We start from the raw sequence: 21,919 nt of genomic DNA on the forward strand, positions 1-21,919 counted from the left end.
GACACACGATTCACAGGTTTCTACAGCATCTGATTGCTTGGATGTGAAATATTATCAAAACTCTGATTTAAACAGTTGTTTGTTTTATTTTTTATGGCAAAAAAATAAGCAGTTTCTTTTAAAGAAATGAACTATATATGGACATATATATATGATTATTTTTTAAAATGTGATTTATGAGCTTTATGATATTTAAATTTGTGCGTATCAAAAATGAAAATATTATTATTAGGTGGAAATCTATATAGATCAGAAATAGTTGATTTGGATAAAATCTTCATTATGTTAAATGTAATTTTATATCACTATATTACAATAATGATGTGTTGGAATGAAATAAAAAAGCCCATTTATTGATAAATTAACTTAAGATAATTGTGTTTGGTTTTTGGTTATTCTGGTAATTTCTCCCAAATCAAGCTGATTATAACCCTCTGACTCTGGCACCGAACAGTTCTGCAGCAGATGACATAATTCACCAGGAAATGTCAGGAGGAAAACTACCATCGGGTAAACCACATGACAAAAAAACATCTCTTCAGACCAACACAAACTACATTTCTGCATGACAAACGTAATGAGCTCAGACTATAAAAAACATCATTTTACTATTATTATAATTTCCTACTAGCAGACGGACTCAAAGCCAGTCGTTTTGGCAGCTCGCTGTTGTTTCTCTCATCATCAGTGGTGCAGTCATTTCAATTTGGTAGTAGCAGGGGGAATTTGTTCATTTGTGGTTATGTGCCCTTTGTGCAATCTCACTCTTCATGTATACAGATTATTCCACAGCACCTAACATGAATTGGTGTGTTTTAAAAACAGCTGGGGGGTTAAGTAAGGGCTGTTTTTTTTTAGCTGTTTGTATCTCTCTGGTTAATAGCAATTGCCCATAAATAATTGAATATAAAGTTCTTTGCATACCTTTTTTTTTAAAAAAGATGATCTTTGGAGCTTGTATAACATAAGTAAACGATACTTTAGACAAGTCCCAGGAACAGGGTGAGAATAAAGACTGAAATGAATGATTTCATGATTTCCCCTATGTACTTCACAGTTTGCTGAATCAGGCAAAAGGCCACATATGTAAAGTTGTTCTGCTGATATTTTAGAAGCTCTCTTATCATGTACGCTAACTGAAGGTTATCGGTAACCTGATCAGCTCCTCTGTGAAAACACAAAGAGCAAAAAGAGATCTGGAAATATTCCTGTCTGCCTTTTCTCTTTTCAGTCAGTTAAATATACTCTGCTGGAAGATGCAGCCAGCCACTGCAATGCTGCTGCTGCTCCCGCTGCTGCTACTCCCAAAACCTTGTTTTACACCTTACACAACCATTAAAGTGGTTCGCTGAAAGACCTGCAAAATCTGAGAAAGGAAGCAATTAAGCTTGCATTTCCAGAGAGAGAGAGAGAGAGAGAGAGAGAGAGAGAGAGCCCTTCTGATTCAGTCTGACGGAAAAGATCAATCGTGCACAGTCCTCTCTGTGCATCTTGTGTATTTCATTTGACATCATCATCTTCTAAGGGCTTAAAATCAATAGTATCTTTGAAACTGACTATTTATAGAACAATCACTTAATGGATGGCACTCTTATACTGTAACTAAACAGACTGGAAAGCACATGCAGCTGTCAAAGGTAATACAGTTAAAGTATGACTGATAGGCTGCTTAATATTATAGAGGGGGGATTAAATGGCTTTGTGTTATTTTCTTAAGGGTTCATGAATGCTGGACTCTCTGTAACCTATGCTTTTCTCAAGGTTAGGCTCATCGATGATGCGCCCCTGTGACGCCAGAAGGTTGGGGGAAAAAACACGGGCGCGCACACACTCACACACACACACGTACACAGAGTCATATCGAAAAACAGAGGGTTTGTGCTGCCGCATTTAAAGCCACTTAACCAATTCCTTTCACATTATGAAACACTATGTCCCTGCTTGTTCCGACATTATAAGCTGCTGTCAGCAGCTCCAGGGACGACTGCTCGATTCCTGGACCTGACACACGGAGAGATTTTGGGCTACATGCACCAAAAATCTCAGTCTACCTTACAATGACAGCCCGACCAGTGACCACGGCCAATTCTTGAATGGGGAGAAGCGCGCGCTCGCTTACACACTGCGTGCGCTCGAGGATTGGCACAACACATCGATGTCGACTTTACTGTCGATGTTACTCTATTCCCGGTAATAATGGGCTATAATTAGTAACCACCAGGTGGGTTATGCGTATTTTAAAGCTTTAGAAACACCTCGACTCACCTGCTTTCCCTCAAACCAGCTGACCACCAGGTTGAACTTCACTCTCGGGCAATCTCAGTCATTTACTGAGCACCTCCAACACTCCATCACCTCGTCTTGGCCATTTGTTCATCTGTTTCTTCCTCCCTCACCTCTCCTCTTCTTTCCCTTGGAGCAAACGGAATTTTCCGCAAGGGCACCTGCGGTCCCTTCACCTCACTCTGCAAGCGGAAAACGCGTGTTTTATAGCAACCTGCTGCCCTCCATCACTCTCTACACTGATACAGATGCTCCTCCTCGGCTTGTTCAAAGAGAGAGAGAGGGAAAGAGAGAAAGGTCTAATCATAACGTCTGAGCATGCGTGACATTCACCGCACACTGGTAGACTGGCAGGAAAATAAGTATTTCATCGAGCACAATTATTATGAAGTTATGATTATGCTAATGATTGATTAATCGATTATTCAAGGCTATTTACATTGTAAGGTGAAGACCCTTCAATAATAAAGAGAAATTATCATCAGCTTCACCCATCTTTTCTGGCTGGATGAGAGTTATTCCCCGGAGCTCCATTAAAGCCTTCACAGACAAGCCTAGACTTTTAGCATATTAATGGATTTTGGAATAATATGTCAACATTTATAGATGGGTGTCTGACCACATTTTTAAGGTCTACGCATTTTAAAATTTAAAGTAATGATGATGGTAATGAAGAAAAAAGATTAAAGAAGGTCAGCACAGTTTTCCTCCCCGCCTTTTTAATTCAAAAGTTGCACAACCTCGCACATTTTCATCTTTCTGCAACCTGACAGTAATTGCTTTGACATTTTGCTGCAGAAACACTTGTGTGCCCTGTTTTCCTTTGAGCTATATTAACCTTTAGCAAATGTAGCTGATGTTGTATTGGATCTACGTATTGTTTAAGAAAAAAGCCTCCAGCTGCTGTTTCGTTACACGCAAGGAGGATTGAGTTCTCCACTGGGACTCTAGGGTCAATATTAAGATCAAATACACTGTGTACCCTATCTCCATATTCACTAATTGACTCAAATTTTTAGATTATGGACATGACGCAGCCCAAAATTGGTCTCTTTTCTACTTGCCTCATTTTGTTCCTTTACTTTGTGATGAGGGTGTGTGCGAAGACTTAAACACTGGTCTGTATGGTGCTATTGGATAGCTGTAAAAATCTGATAAACTGTGATGCAGATTATTCTCTACTATTCACTGTTGCTGTAATTAGTCCTTTATTGCAAAGCTGAGATAGACGTTACCTTCTATTTGGATGCTTTTCTACCACTTGACGAGTAACAAGAAAGCAAAAGCAATCCCGTGAAGCTAAACGCTTCAGAGTTAATGATAGCAGATTCGATGTAGTTTGTTGCCACCAGCAACAGTAACCATATTACACAAATCATTTGATCCACAGTTATTTATATTCATATGATTACTTTTAGTTTTATTTATGCATAGGTGCAGACTCAAGGCCAGTTTTTGTTGCAATTCACTGAGTGTGTCATGTATTTGATTGCACTGAAAGTTAAGGTTCAGTTTCTCAGACGTGGATTTAATGTAAAAAGAAAATTCACTGGACCTAGTCATTATATTTGTCTTTTAGTTTAGCACTAGGTTTAGCTAATGTCTTGGAAACTGTGTGTAAGAGCTTTGATTTCTTTCTCCTCAAAGAATGTTTTTGTTTTTAATTTAATGCACCCGCTCATGTGAAAAGCCTATTACCAGCGCAATACTTTGCCATGCAATAATTCATTTTTAAACATCATGTCTAGCTGGAACAAGCTGGACCGCACACAAAATTTTAGCTTGGTCTCACTGGCCCTGCTCACATTAAAAGTCATAAACAGCTCCATGAAAATCTAATCATTCAGACTGCAAATTTGTAATGTTTATTCATTTAAAAAACAGAAATTATGCCCAGATAGCTCGTTAAAATGAAAATAACAAAGCCAAATTGAGCCATGGTTCTAAAAGTTAATTTTCTTTTACTGTTTTTTACATTTTGAAATGTCCCTGTAACTGTTTTTATAGTGACCTCTTTCCTGCTTTCTTTCTTTCTTTGACCCTCTCTTTCTCCTCACTCCTCTATGCATCTGGTTTAGGCTGTTTCACTGAGGATGAGGAGGACTAGCTAGTGTTTCCATGGTTACAGTGAATAAGAGTGGATCGGACGCAGCTATTTGGGGCACTGTTTGAATCCAAACGACTGCAGGTTTTGGGAAAAGGTTCATGATATCCAAAGACCTGCCCTCCAGGGAGAAGTTGGTGTGATGAGATGAGAATATGCTAAGAGAAGAAGAGCTGAGCTGACAGCAGGGAGAGCATAATGGGTGAGGGGTAGCTGGGTTTGGTGGGAGCAGTGAAGCAGAGAGAAAAATGTGGGGATGATAGAAGGATGGAAAGTACAGGAAAGGATATATATATATATATATATATATATATATATATATATATATATATATATATATATATATATATATATATATTCTCACATCAATTCTATATATTAGAATTGATGTGAGAAGCAGATTCAAGGAGCTCTGCACTGTCTGTCTCTATTGCTCCATCTCTGGACAAGAAAAAATTAATTATAGAGTACAGGGAAGGAATGGCAGCAGAGGACGGAAAGCTCACTTTGAGTGCACTAAACTTGGGTTTTGCATTCTGGAAGCAGTCTGTCTGCTGCTTCCTTCTATGTATTTTCCTGTGAGAGTGTTTTTTTTTTCTCAGTCTCCCTTTTGAACACATATTCTCTCCCTCTGCTTCTTTATTAGGCTCATACGCGCTCTCATACACACATTATGCCACATGTCTGCCAATTTCACAGTTTGATTCTCAGTCAGTTATTCCCCTTGGTTATTCCACAGACATTACAGTTCCACTTTGTAACAGTTTAATCCACAACTCGCATCCACAGTAAACAAACAAAAAATACTTCAGCATTAATCCTTCTTCCTCTTTCTCTGTAGACTAGGGCTCTCTTTTTTTTGCCTTGGCTGTTAATCGGCATGTCATTATTCAAAGCTAGGTTTCTTCGATGTTTGACTGCTTCTTATTAAACCCCGGGCTAATAAGTGAAGCACATCACCAGACAGGACACATTCATCAGCAGATCCCCGGTGTAGAGAGGACAAATGGGATAATTAAAAGCAAAAATGGGAAAAAAATCTTCAACTGAGATTCATATAGGGATAAGATGCAAGAAACTGGGAGCCTGGGCTGTTGGTGTATGACACACAGGCTGCAGCAAAAAACCTTGGCTGTGTCCACTACCATCTGTGTGTGTGTTCCAGCGACGGAGGTGGATGTGACGGACGATGACGGCCTGATTCACAAGCGCTGTTGTGATAGACTCAAATGTTTGCTTTTTCTACTCAGCAAATATAGCACTCAGCGTCTCATACATTTTGCATTACCACAGTGGCGATAGAAAGAAAAGAGTAAGGGAGGGTGGGGATGACATGAACATGATGAGATAAGGGGCAAAGGATGAGAGGCGTTTGGAGAGTCTGGAAATGGATGTCAGAGAGGCAGTGAGTTAAATAAAATAGCTTCATGAGTGAGAACGCTACAAGCAAGGTCAGAGGAAATTAAAAATAGGACAGGCGTACAGGCAAAGAACAGCCATGTAAAGCTTTTCTGTTAGTCAGCCGCCCTAGAGATGAGATGAGACAGAGCAAAGAGTAAAAAAAACGTCTTTGCATAACTCTCAATACGTCAAATGATTACGTCTTGGTCTAAAAAACATTCACCCTTGAAGCGCTCAGATTTCCAAACAGATAGAGATGCTTGTCACTGCTATTGGATACTGGTGTCATAACCTGAGATTACCTTGACAGTCTAAAAGGGTTTTCTCAACCGATGCTGCACCACACAGCCTCTGTTTCCATGGTTACAGCCCCAGAAAAAGTTTATAGATTATGACGGATGCTGTTGTTCGGGTGTGTTACGAGTGTGCATCCATGTTGTGTGCGCGTATAGATACCAGTTACCAGACGTCCGTTGGTTATGTAACACAACACTGCGCCATGCATACAAAGGTTTTTCTCAATGACACAGTTTCAGAAGCTTAAATATGGCAAAGATTTGAACTGGAATAACCCTGGCAAACGTCTGCACAATATGTTGAGATTTCTAATGTTGAGGATTTGGGCGGCCCAGAGGAGAAAAAAAACCTTGAAAAGCCAACGAAAAGAAATGTAATACGGTGCAACACCCTTCTCATACAGATATAATGTGAGTTTTTTCTGAAAAACAAAAACAAACGCTCAATACTCGGGGCAAATCAGCCAGACAGTATCTCATTTGTGGTGTTATAGTGTGTTTATATGTGTGTGCTTGCTGCCTGGCCTAAGATAATGCAGGAAAAAAACACAAGTAAGACATTGAATATCAAATAATTCGATTTTGAATGTGGAAGACTGTCATTCATCACCTCCTGTGTTCATTCACATTGAGCCAGTGCTGAGAAAAATAAGCAGGTCAAAAGGCAATGATGGTCCTGAAACCTCCTAAAATTAAACACACATCAGTTGAAACAATTGTACTGATCATATGTAGATTATATGCAAACTTAAAATAAGCAATACAATGAGAACATAAATTAGTTTTCTTTGTGGGCATCCACTGAAAATCTGAAGCTATCAAAAATATGACATAGTATACTGCTTAGCATCTCAGAAGCAACTGAAGGAAATCTGGATAATGACTGCCCCTGATCTGAGAGTCTGAGCCTTTGTAAGCAAAACGTCATACACAGCAATAGTGAATATTGTACTTGTGACCTTTGATTGGTGTTTAATGCATGCTTGGGGTTATAAGATATACTTTCTTGCATTATTTTTTTCTCAAAATATGTGCACATAATTCAACATCTACACATTTATGAGTTTTATTTAGAAAAATCTGAAAAGCGATAGTTTGATTATTTGCATTGGCCTTTATCTTTGTACTCATTGTACCCCAGAGCAGCTTTATGATTGCATTGGCCTTTATCGTTGTACACACTGCACCCATGAAATTCCTCAAATTAAAGAATAATAACAATAACTATGATTGGGTGTTTGTGTGGGTGTGCTTGTGTTCTTTATCTGTCTTTAGGAGCAAAGTTTTGGAGTGGAGAGTTTTTGGAAAAATAAACATCTTTTAGCTTCTTCCTTGCTTTTCACACTCCTTCAGCTGTTAGAATTAGCTTCTATCCATCCATGGATTGCACAAAAGATGGCACATACCCTGGAGAGGTTGCCAGTCTATCATAAGGCTAACAATAGCTTTATAAAGGCTGGTGTTTGTTTATCCTGATGCACACGAGTGTTCAAAGGTATTCTGTCTCATCTTCCCAACCATACCTAATTTGTGTATTCATTCCTATCATAAAAAGTAATGTAAAAACAATCAGTGACAGGTCTGTCGAAAACCATAAAGCCTGTGATGAAAACAGACATAATTCATTAAAAAAATAAATACGTGAATAAGCAAGACTGAAAAAACAGTGAGCTTGATTTAGAGAGAACAAGGTAGATGCAGTTATTTTGCCTGAAAGCAGGTAAGTGAAAAATTAAAGTCATGCGCCTTATCATCACCATTGTGTGAATATGTGTGTGAATGGGTGGATGACTGGGTGTGTAAAGCGCTTTGGGGTCCCTAGGGTGGACTAGTAAAAGCGCTATACAAATTCAGGCCATTTACCATTTACCATTTACTTACCATCACCATTTTCATTTGGGTCAGCCTATAACTGATTTAGGTTATTTTCTAAATAAATACACAAAAGAAAAATGGTATTAAATTTATGTGTGGTTACATGAAAATGGATCTGATTTAAATTTGGAAGCCTAGAATGAAAAAATATATAAATGCATTAAAACATAGAGCAAATACGGGATATAAATGTAGCATGCTGTTGCATAAAATCTACAGAACGCTCTTTTTTTAGTCTGTTTGTTGAGTTTGGTGAGCCACATATGCAGAGCTTTCTTGCATTACCTGCTGGCCAGGGTTAGATTGTTGGCCTCTGATGATAAGAAGCTCCATAAAGTGCTGCAGCAATTCTGAAAAAAAGACATCCTTCCCAATGCATCCCAAGTGTTGTTAAGGTCTGAAAGAAAAACTGTGGCCTTTTGGGTTGGTTAAGGTTAGGGAATGTATTATGTCAGTGAACGAGCCACACAATCATGAGTGTGTGTATGTGTTTGTATGTGTGTGTCAACTAGCCCTGAGGGGAGGATCTTGCTACAGCTTTTATGGGCAAGATGTGGCATTGCTATGGCAAACAATGCATCCGTCAAATGAATAAGCAGTTGGTCTGTTTTTGCGTGTGCTCTTGCGTCTATCTGTGCATTTGCAGATGCATCACTGCCCTATCTTAAAAGATGTAATAAAGGTTAAGCAGCCTTTCTTTTTGATTTATGCACTCACTCTCTAACTCTCACACACATGCAGTATGCACTGCTGGTGTTTGATATCCACTTAAATACACTGATGTGGGAATAATATAATTAACTGAAGTAATTTCTTTTTCTGTCTGTGTGTCTCTATCACCCTCCCTTTCTGGCAATATCATGCCATGTTGAGCTGGAGTGAGTAATGTGAGTACATCCAGACTGTAATTGGGTTTATGCACATCCAATTTCAGCCCAAGGACCTGCTGTTGGAGTTCGGCCACGTGCACATGCACACTCTTATTTTTGTCCCTCTCCATCTAGGGTGCGAGTCTGAAAAGCATAAAAAAAATCTACAAGCCAAAGGTCATTAATGTAGAAGATTTATGCACGTGTGGCCTTGTCACACTTTGTCAACTTTAAAAACTAAGAAGTATCTTAGTCCCTTATCTATAGAGAATACACCCTAGAGTTTATCAGAGATGCATTGATGAATTAATTTGTCAAATATTTACTTTTATTCCTTGTCTCATGAGATAATACATAGAATTTCTTTGGGTTTTGGACTGCTTGTCAGCAAAAAAAAAAGGATAGAAAAAAGGCTACTCTGGGCTCTGAAGAAAAATGCCAGTGTCACTCACTTTTACTCATATTTATTAAAAATAATTATAAGGAAGAAAGGAACTACATAAGGATTTTGTGATGTAGCCTATTTAAACACAGAAAGGTGTAATGTATAGCTGTGATATTCCAGATGACAACCAGTAAGTGCTTGTAGTTTTTGGCAGTGGGAATTTTAAATGGCTTGTTATATGCAATTTTCGCCAGACAAGCCCTTCAAAGTAGTAACTCAACTGGGAAAGAAGCGGGGAGTCTCGCTGCTCCTGTGCGCGTCCCCGTCAGCGATGTGTTGGCGGGGTCTTGGGTCCCTCCCTTCTCCCCGCTCGCCCCCGGAGGCTCGTGTCCGCCGCAGCTCGGTGTGTCCGCCAGGGGGCAGCTGTGTCTCGGTCTGAGGCTGCGCCGCTCCCGCTGCATCACAGAGAGGAAAATACCACCAGATGGCGGTTTAGGATTGCTGCTCTTCTCTCAAGGCGCGGTTCCGCTCGCACGGCCAACTTTCAATATTAAAATACGCACGATATTAAAACGAAAATCGATTTTTTAGTTCGGAAGGTGATAATCGATTTGGCGATGGTCGTTAAAGGTGAGTGTCTTGTGTTTTTGTCGTGTTTTGTGCGGTGGGAAGTGAGACGGAACACAGATTAAAGATGGTGGACACAGACAGGGAACACTGGTTGGTTGGGGGATGGGCGCTAGCGGCTAACGGAGGTGAATGTGCTTTCTCTCTCTTCCTCACTTACATTGTAGCCTAGCGGAGCCGTTAGCTTGCGAGCTAGCCCCAAAAATTTTCGGCAACACAACTTGATGGAAGGGCAAGTGTGTGCCGCAGCACCGGCCTGTTTTGCCACCGATTTCCACCCGGCGGAGGAGTTTGGCTTGTCAACAAATAAAGAGCCATGCGGTGTGACGTGTTTTCATGGTCTTTGCAAGGCAGGATTCAGAGCATCACCTTCTCTCATTTGCAGAGCCGTATTATGATTGTACAGTATTGCCCTCCTGCCGTGCGCTGCTTTCTTTGCTTTGGTTTGTCACCAGCTCAAACGCTACTTGCCACGTTGTTGTTGACATTGTTGTTATCAACCAATTGGCAGTTTTGCCTTTTGCATACGCACAAGATACACAACGTGAGATATCCCAGTTTCTACTTTTTTCTTTTTCTTTCCCACCCCCTTGTGTCAACATCAGCATGCCTTCAAGTTCCTGGGAGTCGTGGTGACTTTCCAAGCAGCAAAATAAACATGTTGCTTTATTAGTTAGTGACAGCACATGAATGCTTTTCAGTGCAAACATGCAGGACGGACTCCTGCATGTTTTACATGATTATTATGGCGCTTCTTCTCCCCCTTTCCTGCCCCCTTCTGTGCGGGAAGCAGGCAACATTGAGCGGGGAAACATGAGTCACATAAGGGGGGGATGGGCTCCACCAGCTACCCCTACAGGTTTAAACAGGCTTCGGTCCTAGCTTCCCTCCAACACTGACCCCTGTGCAGCTCACCAAGTGCAGTCTAGTTAGGAGATCGGTTATAGTGGGTCAGAGTGCCTGCTGGCAGTTTGCATGAATCTCAGATTGTTGCATAACTGCTTTGTTTACAGTCAACCATGTGATTTCTCATGCAGGCTGTGTTGGTTTGCTATCTGCAGCCTGCTTGCCTTCCATTATCACTCCGTTTTAATTCCACACTGCAGAAATATACACTACGAACAAATAAAACATGATGGGACCTGGAAAGGGTTTTAGCTGTTAGGCTCTTGACTCATTTTTCACAATAAACCAATGTAAAAAGTATATCATGGTCTGTTGTCATCTGCAGATGTTAGGCTAGTTTTATTTGTCTAAAATCCAAGCACATTCTGGGTATACATTTTAATAGCAAAACTCCATAATATTGTCTATATATGTGTATTTCATAAAATTGTCATGCATATCGTGCTGTTTAGTTATAATAATCAGTCGCTAAAATATCTTATAAATCTTTTTTTTTAGGACTAACCAACAAGTGAGTACCTGGGAGATTGTGTATATCGTAGCATTAATGCAAAAATATTTCTGTAAGTGCTTCTTCCATTGATTTGAATCATTGTTAATCTACTATCAAGCAGTCTTACAAATATTATTAGATTGATATTAAACTAGATCTTTTTTTGTGGCGGTGGGTGTTCTTTATTATTTTCATGCTGCCGCCAGACAAGTGGAATAAGGAAACTACCACTTCTGTAAAAATGTATTTAGGCGATTTATACAAATGTACTACTTGAAATTTTGTGTGGAAATGCAGCTGACAGCTGCATTTATTTGACTCAGGCAGATATAGTCATAGCACAGACTGAAAATCTGTGCCAGCTCTGTTTGTGAAATCCTGAGTACATTCCCAACGAATGTCCTCACAAATTACCTCTTGATTACATTATTAGGATGCAGTTTTGTGGTAATGTACATTGGAAGCAATTTTCTTTTAGTGAAATGCACATACCAGGGTTTTTCCTGGTATGTGCATGTGGTATGGGGCGATCGTGGCTCAAGAGTTGGGAGTTCGCCTTGTAATCGGAAGGTTGCCGGTTCGAGTCCCGGCTCCGACAGTCTCGGTCGTTGTGTCCTTGGGCAAGACACTTCACCCGTTGCCTACTGGTGGTGGTCAGAGGGCCCGGTGGCGCCAGTGTCCGGCAGCCTCGCCTCTGTCAGTGCGCCCCAGGGTGGCTGTGGCTACAATGTAGCTTGCCATCACCAGTGTGTGAATGTGTGCGTGAATGGGTGGATGACTGGATATGTAAAGCGCTTTGGGGTCCTTAGGGACTAGTAAAGCGCTATATAAATACAGGCCATTTACCATTTACCATTTCCTGTTTAAGAATGGTCCATTGGGGTGTGATTTTGTGTGTAAGGAGAATTGGTCAGGACAGTTTTGGGTTTCTCGTTGTTGTTTTTAATGAATGTGCGATACCTTACCTAACATAAGTTGAAGGATGTTTCCTGTAATTTCTGGCTATTTAATAAACAAAAATGTCTTTTATCATTAAAAAAATTAACTTAAAAATGGTTACACATATTTCTATTACAATCCTAGAGATTTTCCTTCAGAGTGAGGCCCAAACCTGTTTGCCAAAATTAAACACACATGCACACGCATAACCACACACAGTCACACTTCCCTGTAAGGCCTCACAGACAAAACATGTTTCAGTGGTATTTGCACTACAGAGTTTGTTTAGTTTTCCAGCAGAAGAACCCATATAGGCTGTTCCCTGTTCCTGTACTATCCTAACACACTAAAACACATTGTAGCTGTAGTAGTAGTACAAGAGTGTTCCTAGAATGTAAATAGGAAAAACTGTTCTTATTTGATCCCAAATTACTGGTTAACTTGTATCCACCTTAATGGAATGTGTTTAAATGGTGTAATACTAGACACGGTACAATTCTAATGTCCATACAGTTGTCATTTCTATTTGTGGAATTCAGTGAGTGCTAAAATATATATCCTTCCCTTTGGCTTCAGAATACAGCAATTCAAAGCTGACACTGGGTGACATTTCTTGAGCATGTCATTGTTTAAACCTTTAAATAACGGAAGATTAAGGGAAATGGTGAATAATCCTTCCTCTGTTCCTCGAAATCGCTTGGCTCTTTGCCCTAGCTAGAAAGCCAAAATAAAAAGGACTTGGATATTAGTTGTAATTAGTATTATGAACACATAATGCTGTTTGTTGTAATTTTTAAATTATGGCAAATGTGTTGCAATTATGGCAATGTTACGTCTACGCTGATCTTGACGATAAGATACTGTAATAATTCAAGCATATCAGAGTTTTGTTTTAGACCTTGAATCAAATTGTAAAGAGCAGATCTTGATTTATATTATGAGCGCTTGATCATTTCTTAGCCAGAGGCTTTCACCACTCAAGTGCAGCGCGCTTTTTGTTAGAGCCATATTCCTATAATGTTACAGCTCAGGGGATTATTTAATGGCTTTGACATTTGTCAGAGCTTATTAAATGGTGACCTTGATTTAAGATGCTGGGGAAAAAATGGCACTATCATTGAAAATCAGCTTTCAGTGGTTTGCAAGAGTCAAAAGAAGAAGAAGGAAAAACAAGTAGTATTGTCTTATGTGCAAACTCTCAGCGATTAGCCATGTAACACCTGAGAAGTGAGAACAGCACTGATTTATCATTTCACATTCACAACGATGTTTTACTCAAGATAATAGAAGATCTTTTATAGGTGTATTTGGTTCAAAGTTCTGAATGAATTCATCCTATCAGCAATCGCAGAAGCCTTTGTTTTAGTACTTTTATTGCTATGGTGACAGTTGACATATTTACTGTAGTAGAATTCCACTGTGCACACGTTACACCTTATTTTTTGAAGCGTAAGTTGTGTCACTGCAGTAGTGTGGTTGTGCACTATAAGCCCTGCAGCTTGCTCCTGTCAATATGAAACAGTTTTGTCACTGCTGGCTCGTTGCAGGCGTTCCTTGTGCGGTTTGCTGGATTGTAATTAGCCTCATTGCTGTTGTCAGACCTGTTGACTGTCAAGTAGAATTATGTTCTTTCAAAGCTAGGGCTGTTCTATATAACGATATATATCGGATGACGATATAAAAACGTCAATCGTTTCATTTTACGCTATCGTTTGTTTCGTGGTGTCGCAAAATAAACTGTTTACGGCAATATTTTTTCACCGTTTTGATGGTCACTGTAGTGGCTATATTAATTTATTAAAGTTCTCTCTTTCTCTTATATTTAATATAACCACACTACTGACGGACAAGCGCCTGTTTTTATGCGTTGTGGTTAGCAACAACGACAGTAACAGCATCGCGTGTCCGCTTGTTTATGTTCCACATAAACCTTTCACAATAAAGCTCAAGATCCTGTTGAGACTTTTCAAAATAAACTGAATCACGTGAAAGAGCAGATTATTTACGGATGAGAAGTTCAAAAGAGCCGCAAGGTGCTAAAAAATAAACCTTAGACTCAAACGTTAGAACAGGCTTTTCCCCGCAGCACGCCGTGTAATAAATACTCACAAAGAAAATGGCGGCCATTACAACTTATGTCTAAAAATGTATAGTTTCATGCATCGGTTAAAACACTCGACTCCAAGTACACGACGCCCAGCCGGAAACACTTCACGCAAGTCGAGCTGCCCAAGATTCACAGAATTTACAGAAAATGTTACATTTTTGTGATTTATATTGTTATCGGGACGATAGAATTCTTATATCGGGATATGAGATTTTGGTCATATCGCACAGCCCTATTCAAAGCCAAGCTGAATTTATAGCGTTATGGCACAAGGGTGCAGGCAATGTGGGCCTTTTGACTGTTTGGCAATAGACAATACATATCTGTATTTTCTAAAAAGTAAGTAAGTAAAAAGATGATAAATGTTCAATTTCTAAATAAAAGTAACAAAATGAGATGCAGACAGAGCAGAGTACACACATAGGATTACCTATATTAAAAACACTTAGGCTTGCAGAGCGGCACAGGTGGCTCCCTTTTAGCTTAGCATGCACCTAACAGTATACACTAGATATATTAGTTGGCCCTTTTTAACTTTATGAATAGCTCAAAAAAATTGCAAAATTAACTAAAGTTGGTAAGTTAAAGGGTGGGGTCCATTTGGTTGGAAAAATGCATGCCTGTCAGTTTTCTGTCATACCACATGGACTTGTCCATACAGACTACAGTGCACCAACTATGCTTGCACCCATCAGACAGACTTTAAATGAGTATAACAGGAATGACTAGTTGGCTCTGCAGTTTCCAGCTGTTCATATCCACAACAGAATATAATTGCCACTTTCACAGGCGGCGAAAGTAGGCGGGGTCATGCAGAGTGCGAAAGGAGAGAGATTTAAAAACTGGCATGGCTTTATAGAGGAACTGCTGTGTGTTTGTGGACATTTGTAGAGGTGGGGGGTATATGCATTTATTCACAAACTTTGACACATCAATTTTCCTTCAAAGATTTATTATGTAATATAGTTTATAAAGTGCTCGTCTGGAAATACTTAACAACCAAGGTCTCTTAGGGAAGTTTCTAGTTTAACCTGATCCAACCCTACACTAGTGTCTTGGCTTAGCATCACTGAGTTCATGGTGGCAACACATGAACTGGCTCTCTGCCTGCTGAGCCCTTAACATTGAGAACAGGAAAAGGAGTGCTGTCACCAGTTGCAGTTCAAGACTGTGGCGATTGAATCTGTCCAACCAAGGGATGAAAGAGTTTTCGGTAAGGCAGCGGAATGACCCTCAATGACGGCCACAACGTGACCTGCACACCCAGTCAGTGGGGAAGTTCAAGACTGGAACGACCGGGTTGGCTGGTTAGCAGCAACTGAACTTTGAGGGAAGAGATTATGATTAGAAAACAATCCAGAGGGGAATAAAATAATTCTACTTGATTGTCTGTTACTATACAAAGTCTCCCACCCTAGTAAAGTTTATGTGAGCAATACAATGTCTGTAATGTCCAAGTCTAATTTCAGCATGGCTCTGGACATAAGATAGATAAGTAAACAAAGTGAATACATGTTAATATTTGGATATACCAACTGGACTTAATATGTCAAATGGCACAGTGGGTTTTGTTTTTTTTTGTTATAAAATTACTTACTGGAGTCTGGAAGTAACAGTGAGGAGTCTAAATAGGCTAGAGCATGATCATAAAGAACAACTGTACATCTTTTGTTATGGGTTATGTAATGTAATATACATGGACATGGAATGGCACTGCATCGATTGTCGGTTTGATTATCCATTACACATCCACAAGGAAAAATGTTTTGAAAGGGTCTTGTATTGCATAGTGTTTTCTTCTTGAATGAAATAAAGAATTGAGCTGCTGGCTAGGAGTAAGCTTTATTAACATAGAAGTGTGTGCTTGGGCATGCTGATGGCATTTTAAATAAAGATATAGAAGGCCATTAGTAGTTTCAGTATTCAGGGAGCTGTAGAGATATCAAAGCCCACACTACAAGTGAGGAAATCGGAAAAAAAAATTACAAGTCAAAGCACAGAAATATGTAAAGTATGTGTTTGCACTATCAACAAGAAACAAGAGATTTTTTTTGAAAAACTGTTGCTTCTGTTTGTTTGATTTTTAACTATCCTAGCTTGCATTAAACCAAGATGTTACAATACCAGTTGATGTATATGTATATTAAGCCAGTATTTTTCAGTATTATCTATTCCCTGATATAGTGCGTACAAAGGAATACTAGGCTGAGTATCATTGCTAGACTGTTTGAAAAGGAAAATGGCATGTTTTATAAATAATATAGTAATGCAATCTTGACATAATGATGGGTTTAATGAGATGATGTCAACTGATGATGTCTTTACCATAAGGCAGCAAAATCTGTATTCAGAATCTATCTGTTAAAAGCTCCTCGGTTGTCAGGGTGAGCACTAATGAGAGGAGATGTGCTTTGCTCTGTGTATGCGTGAGAGAGAGTGTTTGTGTGTGTTTTTGGAGGGTTGTGATCTCTCACTGGTATTACTATATAGTGGCTCAGTGCTTGCTAGGCCGAACAAGCTGATTTTACCTCCTGACATGCAAGCGTGTTTGCTGACACAGCTCAGCTGTTTGGCTGGCACTGGCTGTCAAGAGTCAAGAGCACAGAAAATAGTATAAACCATTTATTTCCAAGAGTCAAGATCTTCATTTTTCTTTTTAGGCAGACTGACTTCAGGAAGAAAAATTGTATTCCATCCTGGATCTGAAAGGTTTTCTTTGCAGTGTTTCAACATATATAACATATATTTAGGCTATTTTGACTTCCTAATATGGGACTATTATAGTTACCTTGACAGTGTTTCTACATCAAAGGTTCTTCAGCTGTGTTTTACCGTCATCTATGTCACAGCTTAAGTGATGGAACGACAGGCTGAGTAATAGTTTCCATTTTACTGGCACTACCTGCCTGCGACTTGACAGCTGTTTTTTGAGCTTCAAGTCAGCTTTTCTGATTTTTTTTTTTTTTTTTTTTATGTATAAGCTGTGCAGCTGTTAGCAGTTATGACTCTGCTAATGTTCTAACAGGGCTAGGGCTTCTAGATAGACTCAGTTTTCCACTCTTAGTGAATAGTGGAATGTATTATTTTCTCAAATAGGTTACATTTTAATACTCATCTGTATCTTTTGCGGGTGACTCAAATATATTTGTATTCTATGACACTTGGTCTATTGTCGATAAAGGTTTTACAGTGTCGGACGTTGGTTGTTCTTTGTATTTCCTGTTTTAATTTGACATTTTAAACCTCAGATTTTCCATTCTGTTTCCTTCCAGACTTTTGTGCTTGGTCCCCCCAACCTTATTAATTTAACCTGTGTTCACACAGCTTGTTACAGTTGTAGCTTTTTTGTTTTTCAGTTTCTGCCCTTCACTCTTAAGTGTATTTTTGCATTAAAGTGTAATTATGCTTGCTACTTCTACTTACCTAATGGATTTATGTGTCCATAATGTGAATAACTTTTTACTTTTGATACATAGAAGATTGTAATAGATCACAAATATCAACTGCATGATTGCTTGCTTCCTTATTTTTCAAAATGTGAGTCAAGCTCTATCAGTGATGTGAAAATCCATAGAAACATGAGACAACAACAGCATAACAATGTGACCCCGAAGTTTCCTCTTGCTGGAGGCATAACAGGTGAAACATTGTTTTATTTCCATCATTTAAAAAAAATATCCAGCAACAAAGTGGGGGTGTTTTTGTCACCTTTTGCGCATCTGCAGTAATAGTTTGAGATTATTTCTGTGGGGGCTGTTAAATATTAAAAGTTCATAAACATTAAACAGCTTTTGCAGGAGGAGTAAAGAGGAATCAGTTTAAAACAGCATCTAATTTCCCACTCTATCACCTAGAATTACACATTGTTCAAGTAGATGTTTTGGCGTGCGTCATCTGTCTTCTGCTGTTAGGGCAGACGATTTTGTTCCCGTCTGATTGGATTTCTTGCTCTGCTGAAACTGACAGCAGTTCATTTTACTTCAGCACTGTAAAGTTAAGCTTTGTGGACTGGAACACCTTATTAAAAACCAAGCCTCTGACAGCCAGCTTGAAGAAATGCCTGCCCACAGCACTTTTTCTCTCTCTGAATGCAGCAGAGAGTTCAAGGTGGCATTAAAAAGTAGCGCAAGCAGTGATTTCTATATGGTGGCTATCTTATGAGTAAATTCCCCCAAAATGATAATAAATAACTAATAATATGTAATAAAGAAAAGTTGTAAACATTTGCGTGACCTACCGATGCACAAACAAGTGTATGTTCGCTGGTCTAGTAAAAAAGTAGGGCAACACTGTTATGTAATGGAGAAAAACGATATAGAAAACATCACAGTTCATAGTAAATTCTAGGTTAACCCTCATAATGTCCCCCCGATTTCCATACAACTGGGGTGATCAGGGGTCAAAACTGTCCCCGCTTCATTTGAGTGTTTTTTAAAGTATAAAGTATAAATTGTCAATCAATTCAGTGTTACATCTTAGTTTTACTTAAGACCAACACATTAACACAAAATTTACCCAACATTTTACATTTTAGGGCCACCACACCTTGTTTACAAAAAATACACCCTGTTTTTTAAGCGAAAATAAAACAAGAAAATTAAATATTTAATTGTTTAGATAATTTTGACTATCTGACTAACTACAGAGTGCTGTATGTTGAACTTTAGTGAGAATTTTTTTTTTGAACCATTTAAATTTTTTAAATGGCAGCACATAATCACACCTGTGGTCCTCAGGGGTCAAAAATGTCCCCACTTCATTTGACTGTTTTTTAAAGTATAAAGTATAAATTGTCAATCAATTCAGTGTTACATCTTAGTTTTACTTAAGACCAACACATTAACACAAAATTTACCCAACATTTTACATTTTAGGGCCACCACACCTTGTTTACATAAAGTACACTGTGTTTTCGAGTGTAAATAAAACAAGAAAATAAAATATTTAATTGTTTAGATAATTTTGACTATTTGTCTAACTAAAGAGTGCTGTATGTTGAACTTTAGTGAGAAAGTTTTTTTTCAAGCGTTTATAAATTTTAAATGGCAGCACATAATAACACCTGTGGTCCTCAGGGGTCAAAAATGTCCCCACTTCATTTGAGTGTTTTTTAAAATATAAAGTATAAATTGTCAATCAATTCAGTGTTACACCTTAGTTTTATTTAAGACCAACACATTAACACAAAATTTACCCAACATTTTACATTTTAGGGCCACCACACCTTGTTTACATAAAGTACACTGTGTTTTTGAGCAAAAACAAATTGAGAAAATAAAATATTTAAATGTTCAGATAATTTTGACTATCTGAATAACTACAGAGTGCTGTATGTTGAACTTTAGTGAGAAAGTTTTTTTTGAACCATTTATAAATTTTATATGGCAGCACATAATCACACCTGTGGTCCTCAGGGGTCAAAAATGTCCCCATCTGGTTTGATTGATACTTAATTAATATGAAGTCGATTTTTTCCCCCACTTTTAATTAAAACTTAATTCAAACATTTTTAAACATTTTTTTTTATTCCATTTCAAATTTAAGTCTGATAAAAACCTCATAAAAATGATTTTTTTTCTTTGTTTTTGGGTAAAAAATAAATTAAATCATCAGTTATCGTGATTATCGTTTCACAACCAGAGTCGGTTGCTTTAACAGATGATCACAGACGGGTTTATGTCAAAGTTAATTTAGAAAGCTGTTTTTAAACTACTTAAAGTTTTTTACTGGCAGCAAATAATCACATCTGTTGTCCTCTGGGCTCAAAAATGACCCCGTTTGCTTTGACTGTTTATAAAGCAAGAAGTATAAAATATCATCCATCTCTGTGTTTCAAGGTTTTATTCAACTTTATTCCAACTCATTACCTGACAGTTTTCTATATTTTGGCATGATAGGACACCAGGGCATGAGCCTGAGTGAACACATGAGAGCCTGAAGCAAGAACAAAGGCGTGTCCATGTTTTACCCAAGTGCAGGAGGAAGCTCAGGTTCATTCCTCTGTACTGGTCCCATCAGGAGGAAGCTCAGGTTTATTCCTCTGCACTGGTCCCATCATGGACAGCTTTCTTTCTGCACTTGCAGGCCAAGGGTCATATACAGTAAACAAGTTGTTACAGGTGATTGTTTTCTTTTGGAAACCTTCTGCAATGTTAGGGACAACTGGCGTGTCCTGACTGCAGGAGACGGTTTGCCATCGTACACTAGCATGTTCCATGTACAGCTGGACCTGCATCACATGCTGCCCATGTTTTTATCTCATCCCTGGTTTACTTGGATGTTCTGTTGGACAGAGTCCTCTGAAGGGGACTTGGTGCTCATACAGTCAGATCAGTACCAGGGTCTGACATCACAGCAGGAGACACGCCCACTTGTTCCATACACCTCAAATGGGAGCACGTTTGTGTCATGAACGATGATCATCTATTGTGTCTTTATCAAGAAATGATATCCTTTTTGTGCTTCTATGATTAATCTTGTGTCACCTTTAAAACTACTCTACCAGACTCAGGATGTCATAAACTGGCCGTAGCGACTCTACTGGATGCTCGGCAGTAAGAATCAACACACACACATACGCCTACAGCTGCATTCGGTCCATTTTTCTTCCTCTCTCGTTGTCCCTCCTTGTTCGTCATTGAGTTGGCTGTAGAGCAGGTCATCTGCTGATTGGATGGTTGTTGGTTCAATCTCTGTGTGCTCTAGTCTGGAGTTCTTACCAAGGTGTCCTTGGGCAAGTTACTGAACCCCAACTTGGTCTCTGATGCATCCATTGGCATGTAAACGTTCAAAGGCAGAATACAAGCAGAATACACTGTGTGTAATGCTTTCAGTACTCGAGTAGAAAAGTAACTGAAGGAGTATGGGACCTGGCACATGTGCTTGGACTGTGGTAGATCGTCTTTCTCTGAGGCACATGAGAGAGTCATGCATCGTCTGACACTGGGAAGGATAGAAGACCAGATCAATGTTTCCTCACATTACTGCAAATATTCCTCTGTCTCAGCTGACTCCTCTTTCCTGCTTGATTCTTTGTCTTCATCATAATTAAAATAGAAGATGTGCAGTCCTCTGACACATCTTCTATTTCAGTTTCACATCCTGAAAATTCAAGAAACTTCAAGAAGCCCAGTCACTTTCTTTCCAAGCTCCTCAGACTACCAAGCCCTGGAGGCCTGAGAACCTACTTGAACATAGTTCAGATTCTTCATCACTTTCCTTCACTTCATAGCCTTCTTCCACTTCTGCAGGTGGGTGATGTGCTTTTTCAGAGAAAGGTTAACATGTGCTCTAAATATTGGCTATATTTTCATTATCTTCTAACCCTGGATCTTCCTGAACATTGATTCTCCCTCCTCATTATACTAGAGGACAATATGTGCTTTGTCCTGCTGCTCATTGCTTTGCACAACATGGTAAAAAAATGTATGCTCATCAAAGTATGCAAATCTCTAGTGCAATGGAGGCTTGTGAGCTACTTTCTGTGTATGTATTATTATAGGGTCGACCTTACAATACGAAGCACTTTGATGCGACTGTTGTTGTGATTCGGTGCTGTGTAAATAAACTTTCATTGAATATAGAGCACCTGCCTCCTCATTGTGCTGCCTGTTGTTGTTGTTGTTTTGGTTGTT

At 39.0% G+C, this 21,919-nt stretch overlaps 2 protein-coding genes across 2 annotated transcripts in view; one reads left to right on the forward strand and one right to left on the reverse strand.

The window, feature by feature from the left end:
• The window catches only part of slc35g2a (solute carrier family 35 member G2a), a 41,946-nt gene extending 39,340 nt beyond the window's left edge, over nucleotides 1-2,606 (reverse strand). The window contains exon 1 of the mRNA XM_085143086.1: nucleotides 2,266-2,606. The gene's annotated coding sequence lies outside the window, so the exon portion shown is untranslated. The remainder of the gene's footprint in view (nucleotides 1-2,265) is intronic.
• A 7,047-nt stretch (nucleotides 2,607-9,653) lies between these two features.
• stag1a (STAG1 cohesin complex component a) overlaps nucleotides 9,654-21,919 on the forward strand; it is a 44,221-nt gene continuing 31,955 nt past the window's right edge. Inside the window, exon 1 of the mRNA XM_085144107.1 lies at nucleotides 9,654-9,843. The gene's annotated coding sequence lies outside the window, so the exon portion shown is untranslated. The remainder of the gene's footprint in view (nucleotides 9,844-21,919) is intronic.

The sequence above is a fragment of the Neolamprologus multifasciatus genome, chromosome 19 (assembly GCF_963576455.1).
Source record: "Neolamprologus multifasciatus chromosome 19, fNeoMul1.2, whole genome shotgun sequence".
Taxonomy (NCBI): domain Eukaryota; kingdom Metazoa; phylum Chordata; class Actinopteri; order Cichliformes; family Cichlidae; genus Neolamprologus; species Neolamprologus multifasciatus.